Consider the following 9,503-nt stretch of genomic DNA (forward strand, 5'->3'; position numbering starts at 1 on the left):
TTGGTTCCTGTTCATACCAAACAAGTGATATCAAGGTGATCAGCCTCAATATCTCAAGTCTAGTATTTCAAAGTCTCAGATGCATGCTCATGAGCATTCATGCCACATATATCAGTTAGATACCCTAAATAACATGTATAGACACCCAGAGTATGCCTAGAAGCATAGTCAGTTCGTCCCTCAGGCTCTATAGGAACGAACTACTCTGATACCATATGGACGCCGAAAATTTGGTGCGAAAAACTAAAATTTTGAATGTTGGAGCAGAACCAGATTTTCTGATGTGTGCCCACGCACACAGCTGTGCGCGCGCACCCAACAGAAGCAAAAATATACCTGTGCGTACGCACGCCCTTATGCGCACGCACCCACAAGGTTAGGCCTTCTGTTGGTGGCGTTAGCACAGGTGGGGCGCATGCACACCAAGTGATGTGTGTGCACGCACGCACACGTTTTGCTTTTTTTTTTAAGTTGTGCGCACACAACGCACACACCCTGTTTTACAGCACCTGTGTTTTTCTATTCCAAACATGAATTTGAAACCTTAAACCCCTATTTTTGCCCTATTAACCCTAGATTCTACTAGTAGGCTTAGTAAATAGTAGAAGATAGGAATTTGGGGTAACTTGGGAATGAAGTAAGAGGTAAATTGATGAGTTATATGAAGGAAATGAGAATGTTAAATGAGGTATGATGCCATGGCTTTGATAAATGATTATATAATGATTATGAAAATGAAATGACTTATGAATGATAATATCTGAGATACGAGTTTCCCTGGGTAAGAACCGTAGCTTGCCACCACGTATTCCAAGTTGAAACTCGATACTCTGTTGACCCTACGTTGTAAGGGTGATCGGGCACGTATAAATTCTCGGGTATGGATAGCCCCCATTGAGTGATTTGAATGATAAATGAATGTGAAATCTATGCATAGATTCTTGGGGATGCGCGAGGGGGAACAGTCTAAAGTATAAACTCATCAAGCTTATTAGGGAATTGGATTATTAAACCAATTTTATCATTTTATTTGTTTTTTTAAATTGAAATTGTTCGGTTGGTCGGTTACCGGACGGTTCGAAGGTGTTTGCTGGGTGTAAAGATGGGTGCTAGCCTCAATCTGGGTCTGGGGCGTGAAAGGCGGGGGCAGCCGACTTCCCGGGCTCTTTGTAAGGTGAGGGGGTGCCACCTGCAAGGACACTCCGACGCTCAAGTCAGAAAATGTGCAGGTGGTATGGGAGTAAGTGATATGATGAAGTACCTTGGGGGAGGGGTAGGACCCTCCCCTTATATATCCTGTCAGTAGGGCAGGCCCCATACAGGGAGGCCTCCTTCCTGGAAGTTTCCTTCCCCACAGCTGTCATGCAGCTGGTAGCAGGGGTGCGTGTCTGGGTCACAGACTAGACGGGTCAGCCAAAGTGCCAGCTGGGCTGGGCCGTAACAGTGCCCCCAACGCGCCAGCTATGGTCGTGAGTGCCGTTGGTGGCGTGTTCTGCTTTCTCCTTCGCGTGTAGTTGCCTAGTTGGTTGTTCGTGGTAAGGACGCGCCTTCTGCGTGCGTGTGGGCTTGTTCGCTACTGGGGAGCTTTTTTCGTCGTCTCGTTCTTCGCACCGAGCATTTAATGCTCTTAATGGATGATTCAAAACCCGCAGGAAAAGACTATTCTGCCCCTACCCTTCGCGCTTTCCAGAGTTGGTTTCTTTTTCAATTTTCCATTTGGTTTTGCCTTAGTTTTGTTGCACTGCCATTGTGTCTCATTTGCTTTCTTCCCTTTCTTTCAAACATCTTTGTTGCGAGCCTCTGCTTTGCCCAGACCTTTCTCAATTCTTCGATTCCCTTCGATCATCATCACTATCTTGTTTCTTTCCCTGGTTTTGATATAGCGTTGTTTATCTTTGTTGTTAGTAATTCTGGCCTTTGCATGTGCATTGTACTCTTGATATGAATTGCATGTTTGTTGGCATTTTAACATTAGGTAGATACTGTAGGGGGTTACCATTTTAGGATTTTGTTTTCCTGGCCTTGGTCTTAGCTGTCGATTTATACCCTGTTTTATTGTAGTAGTTGAATAGGGGAGTTATTGTTTTATGGTAGTAGTATCGGCTTCCCGGCCTCTTAGACTGATATTGGGTGGTGTCCCCACTGTAGGTATGGCCTAGCGTCCCATCATGAGGGTCGTGAGACCGGCGCCCTATGACCGCTATGCATGGGTGACTTCAGATGTGAAGGAAACCCCTAATCAAATGTCCCTAGAGGAACTTGACGAGTTTCAACGGGCCTATTACCTTTGTGAAGGAATTGACAAGGAGTCTAATTATGCGGCTTTCGTTCCTACCGACAACGAACGAATATTCCAACTGAATCTATATGCTCCCCAGGTCCCTGATTGGATGTGGTTGTATAAGGCCATGTTCACTCGCCTAGGAGTTCGCCTTCCCTTCTTCCCTTTTCAAATGGCGCTACTTAATCGTTGTGATGTGGCGCCGTCCCAATTGCATCCGAACAGTTGGGCCTCAATCCGCTGTTTCAAGATGGTGTGCGAGTATCTTGAGCTGCCGGTCTCCGTTGAAGTATTTCTTTTTCTTTTCACTCTAACAAATCCTTCGAAAGAGGGGAAAGCTAAAAAGGGCTTCATGTCCTTCCGGGCGGCCCAAGGCCGGAGAATCTTCGGCGTATTTGAAGATTCTTATCATGGTTTTAAGGATAAGTATTTTAAAGTTCATCCGGCGGAAGGTCGGCACCCCTTTTGGTTGACGTTAGAAGGGGATCGTCGCATACCGACTTATTGGAGTTTTGGGGCGGGGCCAATGCCTTTACCAAAATAACGTATAAAGGATTATCTCCGGAGAATAAGAGGGTTGCCGACGTATTGTTGGCTGTTTTTGGGAAGAATCTTGTTAACCCCCATCTCCTTATGGGTGATCGGGACATGGCTAGGAATTATATATGTGAGTAGCCGTCTGGTGATTTTCTGTGTTTACCCTTGTTTTTATTTATCTGCCGATTTGACGACTACCATGTTTTCGTATCTTGTTGCAGTGTCAGTGTCAGCCGAGGTAACAGGACTTGATGCTTTGTTCAACACTTTCTTGGCTGATGCAGTGATGACGATTCCGCTACCCCTGCCCAGGAAGTGCCGGCTGACGACATCATTGAGCCTGATGTCCAGTCCCAGCCTACCCAGGGGAGGGGCCCAGAACCAGCGCCGCTTCGGGTCCTCAGCAGGAGGCGGGGGCTGGTTCGGGACCCCGACCAGAGGGGGATCCGGGGGCTGAGGAGGAGGGTGACAATCCGAGGAAAAGGAAGTCGTATTCTAGTCCTGAAATTGAGGTGCTGGTTGACAATCCAAGGAAGAAAAGGCCATCTTCCAGTCCGGAGGGGGTTCTCACCGTTATGGAGAAGAACTTTGATGCCGAAAACTTTATTGATTCCCAGCTGCTTCCCGGCACGGAGGACTTCTTCTATGGTGGGGATCTTGCTTCACAAGCGAGATGGATGTACCGCACTTTGCTTCGAGGAGCCTCGATAGCGAGAAAGGTGGAATCCGCTCTGGCGGGAACGCGGTCCTTGAAAGTGAAGCTTGACTCCTCTGTCAAAGCTAATGCCAGGTACAGGGATGAGGTGAAGCTGCTTCGGGAGCAACTCGTTGCTGCCAAGACGGCCGAGGAGAAAGTCAAGGTTGCTGAGGAGGAAGTCAGAACTGCTAAGGAAAAGGTCCAGGCGGCTGACGCTTCGGTGGCACGTCTTACTGAGCGAGAGCTTACCCTGGAAAGTCAGCTTAATACTGCTTAAGGTCGGGTGGCTGTGCTGGAGAAGGAACGCGATGAGGCACTCTCGTCGGCCAAGGCTCAGGGTGAAGCTGCTGAGTTTAAGAAGAAGTATAAAGACATCGTGAAGCAAGGCAAGAGTGCCATCCTGATGACCGAGGAGGCCCTCAAGGCTCAAGTGAAGCTACTGGCTCCCGATTTTGATACCTTGGCTGTTGGCGTTTTCAAAACTATTAGGGATGGCAAGATTGTTGACATGCCGAAGAAGTAACTTATATCTTTTAGCTTTGTAGACTGTAAACTTTTGTGGATTTAGAACTTTCGTAGTTTTAACAAATACGTTTACCGTTTGGTCGGCATGTAACGAACTTCTTCTTTTCTCGCTTCGTCGGTAATCCTTTTACTTTATATCCTCTTTACCGTTCTGGTCGTAGTCGGCTATTTGTTTACATTTGCTTACCGTTTTGCTGGTAATTGGTGAAGCCAGATCGTGGCTTTTATTATTTTAGTAACCGCGCATGGTGACGTTCTTTTCTTTGGTGGTTTCCAGGGTGATCAGTCCCGGCATACCATTTCATCGTTTAACCATTCAACTAGTAATGCTCAACGCAAAAAGGAAACGACAAACAATAGATGAATAGTATAGGTAAATGGTTCAAAGACAAGGTAATAGTAAATATATGACAAGGGAAAATAATTCAACACAAAATAACACGGGTCTTACTAAACCGTCTATAGTGGCAGGCTGAAAGAGCCGAAGATTGATGGTTTAGAGGTCATAATAAACTCTCGTTATAAGTATAGTTACTAAACCAAGCAATCAACCTGTCTTACAAACGTTTTGGTTGTCACAAGTAACAAACCCCTAAATAAATTGATAACCGAAGTATTCAAACCTCGGGTCATCTTCTCAAGGAACTGCAGGGAGGTATGTTCTTATTATTGGTTATGGAGATTGTAAATCGGGGTTTTGAGAATGAGGAGCGAGTGGTTTAATTAGCAAATAAAGTAAATGAAGAACAAGCAATTTAAATGGCAAGTAAAATAAATAAATGACATTAAATAAACTTTTGGCAAGGTATGAGAAATTGGAGGTCCTATCCTAGTTATCCTTATCAATGATGATGAGAATTGAATCTTAATTCCACTTTGTTAACCTTTACTAAGATAAAGGAAGGTCAAGGGATTAATTGGTTTGATCTTCGAATCCTATTTATTTCCTAAGAAAAGATTGGGATTATTGAAGTTCAATTTAATTAACAAAGATAACAATTATCAATCATGTTTGAGTTTGATAACTCCTGAGTTACTGATTTCTTAACCAAGACCAAAAGGAGAAAAGTAAATCTACTGGAATAAAAATGTCTTCAGATGGGAATAACAATAATGTAAATAAAATAAAGCAAGATTAAACTGAAATACCTCAAATAACATTAATTCAAAAGAGTAATCTGTAACATGGAAGAATTCATAAATCAAATTGCAAAAGTAAATAAAAGGGAATATTGAACCTGATAAAGAGATAATCCTGAAAGCGAATAAAATCCTAATTCTAAATCCTAATCCTAAAGAGAGGAGAGAGAGGAGAGAACCTCTCTCTAAACTAAATCTAAATCATGAAGATTAACTAAAAGCGGAGACTCCCTTTGAATGGATGCATTCCTCCACTTCATAACCTCTGGTCTATGCCTTCTGGACTTGGATTTGGGCCAAAAAGGGCCTCAGAAATTGCTATGAGCGTTTTCTGTAATTTCTGGTGCGTGGCCTCTGTCACGCGTCCGCGTGGGTCACGCGGTCGCGTCATTCGGAGTTTTCCTTGTCACGTGGTCGTGTCAGTCATGCGGCCGCATCGCTGCTTCTTCGCGCTTGGCATGCGGCCGCGTCGTCCATGCGATCGCGTGGATGCCAATTTTTCCAAAAACTCCGTTTTGTGCTTTCCTTCCATTTTTGTATGTTTCCTTTCCATCCTTTGAGTCATTCCTGCCTTAGAAGATCTGAAACTACTCAACACACTAATCACGGAATCGAATAGAAATAAAGGTAATTAAAATAATTAATTTTAAAGCATAGGAAACATGTAGAGTTCTTGGGATATAACCTCATGAACTTCCACTTCCTCTCCAATCATGATGCTATGTATCATGATAGCCCGGTCTATAGTAGCTTCGGATCGGTTGCTAGTGGGAATGATTGAGCGTTAGATGAACTCCAACCATCCCCTAGCCACGGGTTTGAGGTCATGCCTTCTTAGTTGAACCGGCTTCCTTCTTGAATATCTCTTCCATTGAGCGCCCTCTTCACATATGTCCATGAGGACTTGGTCCAACCTTTGATCAAAGTTGACTCTTCTAGTGTAGGGGTGTGCATCTCCTTTCATCATGGGCAAGTTGAATGCAACCTTACATTTTCCGGACTAAAATCCAAGTATTTCCCTCGGACCATTGTAAGCCAATTCTTAGGGTCCGGGTTCACACTTTGATCATGGTTCTTGGTGATCCATGCATTGGCATAGAACTCTTGAACCATTAAGATTCCGACTTGTTGAATAGGGTTGGTGAGAACTTCCCAACCTCTTCTTCGGATCTCATGTCGGATCTCTGGATACTCATTCTTTTTGAGTTTGAAAGGGACCTCGGGGATCACTTTCTTCTTGGCCACAACTTCATAGAAGTAATCTTGATGCACCCTTGAGAGGAATTTCTCCATCTCCCATGACTCGGAGGTGGAAGCTTTTGCCTTCCCTTTCCTCTTTCTAGAGGTTTCTCCGACCTTTGGTGCCATAAATGGTTATGGAAAAACAAAAAGCTTTAGCTTTTACCACACCAAACTTAGAAGGTTGCTCGTCCTCGAGCAAAATAAGAAAGAAGAGAGTAGAAGAAGAAGAAATAGAGGAGATGGAGTGGGCTTTGTGATTCGGCTAAGGGGGGAGAAGTGTTGTTTAGGTTGTGTGAAAATGAAGGAGTGAAGATGGGTTTATATAGGGGTGAGAGGGGGGTGTATGGTTCGGCTATAGAGGGTGGGTTTGGGAGAGAAAGTGGTTTGAATTTGGATGGTGAGGTAGGTGGGGTTTTATGAAGGATGGATGTGAGTGGTGAAGAGAATGAGTGAAGAAGAGAGAGAGTGGTGGGGTAGGTAGGGGTCCTGTAGGGTCCACAGATCCTGAGGTGTCAAGGATATCTCATCCCTGCACCAAGTGGCGTGTAAAACGCCCTTTTCTGCCAATCCTGGCGTTAAACGCCAGGCTGCTGCCCATTTCTGGCGTTAAACGCCAGTCTGGTGCCCTTTTCTGGCGTTAAACACCCAGAATGGTGCCAGACTGGGCGTTAAACGCCCATTCTGCTACCTTTACTGGCGTTTAAACGCCAGTAACTGTCTCCTCCAGGGTGTTCTATTTTTCATTCTGTTTTTCACTTTGTTTTTGCTTTTTCAATTATTTTTGTGACTTCACATGATCATCAACCTACAGAAAACATAAAATAACAATAGAAAATAGAAATTTAACATAGATAAGTAAAAATTGGGTTGCCTCCCAACAAGCGCTTCTTTAATGTCAATAGCTTGACAGTGGCTCTCATGGAGCCTCACAGATGTTCAGAGCAATGTTGGAACCTCCCAACACCAAACTTAGAGTTTGAATGTGGGGGTTCAACACCAAAATTAAAGTTTGGTTGTGGCCTCCTAACACCAAACTTAGAGTTTGACTGTGGGGGCTCGGTTTGTCTCTGTATTGAGAGAAGCTCTTCATGCTTCCTCTCCATGGTTACAGAGGGATATCCTTGAGCTTTAAACATAAGGGAGTCTTCATTCACTTGAGTGATCAATTCTCCTCTGTCAACATCAATCACAGCCTTTGCTGTGGCTAGGAAGGGTCTGCCAAGGATGATGGATTCATCCATACACTTCCCAGTTTCTAGGACTATGAAATCATCAGGGATGTAATGGTCTTCAACCTTTACCAAGACATCCTCTACAAGTCCATAAGCCTGTTTCTTTAAATTGTCTGCCATCTCTAGTGAGATTCTTGCAGCTTGTACCTCAATGATCCCTAGCTTCTCCATTACAGAGAGAGGCATAAGGTTTATGCTTGACCCTAGGTCACACAGAGCCTCTTCAAAGGTCATGGTGCCTATGGTACAAGGGATTGAGATCTTTCCAGTGTCCTGTCTCTTTTGAGGTAATCTCTGCCTAGTCAAGTCATCCAGTTTTTTGATGAGCAATGGAGGTTCATTCTCCCAAGTCTCATTACCAAACAACCTGGCATTTAGCTTCATGATTGCTCCAAGGTACTTAGCAACTTGCTCTTCAGTAATATCTTCATCCTCTTCAGAGGAAGAATACTCATCAGAGCTTATGAAAGGCAGAAGTAAATTCAATGGAATCTCTATGGTCTCAGAATGAGCCTCAGATTCCCATGGTTCCTCATTAGGGAACTCCATGGAGGTTAGTGGGCGTCCATTGAGGTCTTCCTCAGTGGGAATCACTGCCTCTTCCTCCTCTCCATGTTCAGCCATGTGAGATGGGGTTATGGCCTTGCACTCTCTTTTTGGATTCTCTTCTGTATTGCTTGGGAGAGCGCTAGGAGGGAGTTCAGTAATTTTCTTACTCAGCTGACCCAATTGTGCCTCCAAATTTCTGATGGAGGACCTTGTTTCAGTCATGAAACTTTGAGTGGTTTTGATTAGATCAGAGACAATGGTTGTTAAGTCAGAGGGATTTTGCTTAGAATTCTTTGTCTGCTGCTGATAAGATGATGGAAAAGGCTTGCTATTGTTAAACCTGTTTCTTCCACCATTGTTGTTGTTGAAACCTTATTGAGGTCTCTGTTGATCCTTCCATGAGAGATTTGGATGATTTCTCCATGAAAGATTATAGGTGTTTCCATAGGATTCTCCCATGTAATTCACCTCTTCCATTGCTGGGTTTTCAGGGTCATAAGCTTCTTCTTCAGAGGAAGCTTCCTTAGTACTTCCTGTTGCTGCTTGCATTCCAGACAGACTCTGAGAAATCATATTAACTTGTTGGGTTAATATTTTATGGCATTCAGAGTATCAATCTCAAGAACTTCTTTCTTCTGAGTTGACCCATTATTCACAGGATTCCTTTCAGAGGTGTACATGAATTGGTTATTTGCAACCATTTCAATGAGTTCTTGAGCTTCTGTAGGTGTCTTCTTCAGATGAAGAGATCCTCCAGCAGAGCTATCCAATGACATCTTGGATAGTTCAGACAGACCATCATAGAAGATTCCTATGATGCTCCATTCTGAAAGCATGTCAGAAGGGCACCTTCTGATCAATTGCTTGTATCTCTCTCAAGCTTCATAGAGGGACTCACCATCCTTCTGTCTAAAGGTTTGGACTTTCACTCTAAGCTTGCTCAATTTTTGAGGTGGAAAGAACTTTTCCAAGAAGGCGTTGACTAGCTTTTCCCAAGATTTCAGGCTTTCTTTAGGTTGTGAATGCAACCATGTCCTAGCTCTGTCTCTTACAGCAAAAGAAAAAAGCATAAGTCTGTAGACTTCAGGGTCAACCCCATTGGTCTTGACAGTGTCACAGATTTGCAAGAACTCAGCTAAGAACTGATGAGGATCTTCCAATGGAAGTCCATGAAACTTGCAATTCTGTTGCATTAGAGAAACTAATTGAGGCTTAAGCTTAAAGTTGTTTGCTCCAATGGCAGGGATTGAGATGCTTCTCCCATAGAAATCAGGAGTAGGTGCAGTAAAGTCACCAAGCA

The 9,503-nt window shown here is 43.9% G+C and overlaps 1 non-coding gene across 1 annotated transcript; it reads left to right on the forward strand.

The window, feature by feature from the left end:
* Nucleotides 1-9,033: 9,033 nt before the first annotated feature.
* LOC148573152 (small nucleolar RNA R71) lies at nucleotides 9,034-9,141 on the forward strand. Its single transcript, XR_015905540.1, has one exon. It is a non-coding gene; the product is annotated as a small nucleolar RNA R71 (small nucleolar RNA).
* Nucleotides 9,142-9,503: the final 362 nt, after the last annotated feature.

Source organism: Arachis ipaensis, chromosome B2, assembly GCF_059453495.1.
Source record: "Arachis ipaensis isolate K30076 ecotype BB chromosome B2, ASM5945349v1, whole genome shotgun sequence".
Taxonomy (NCBI): Eukaryota; Viridiplantae; Streptophyta; class Magnoliopsida; order Fabales; family Fabaceae; genus Arachis; species Arachis ipaensis.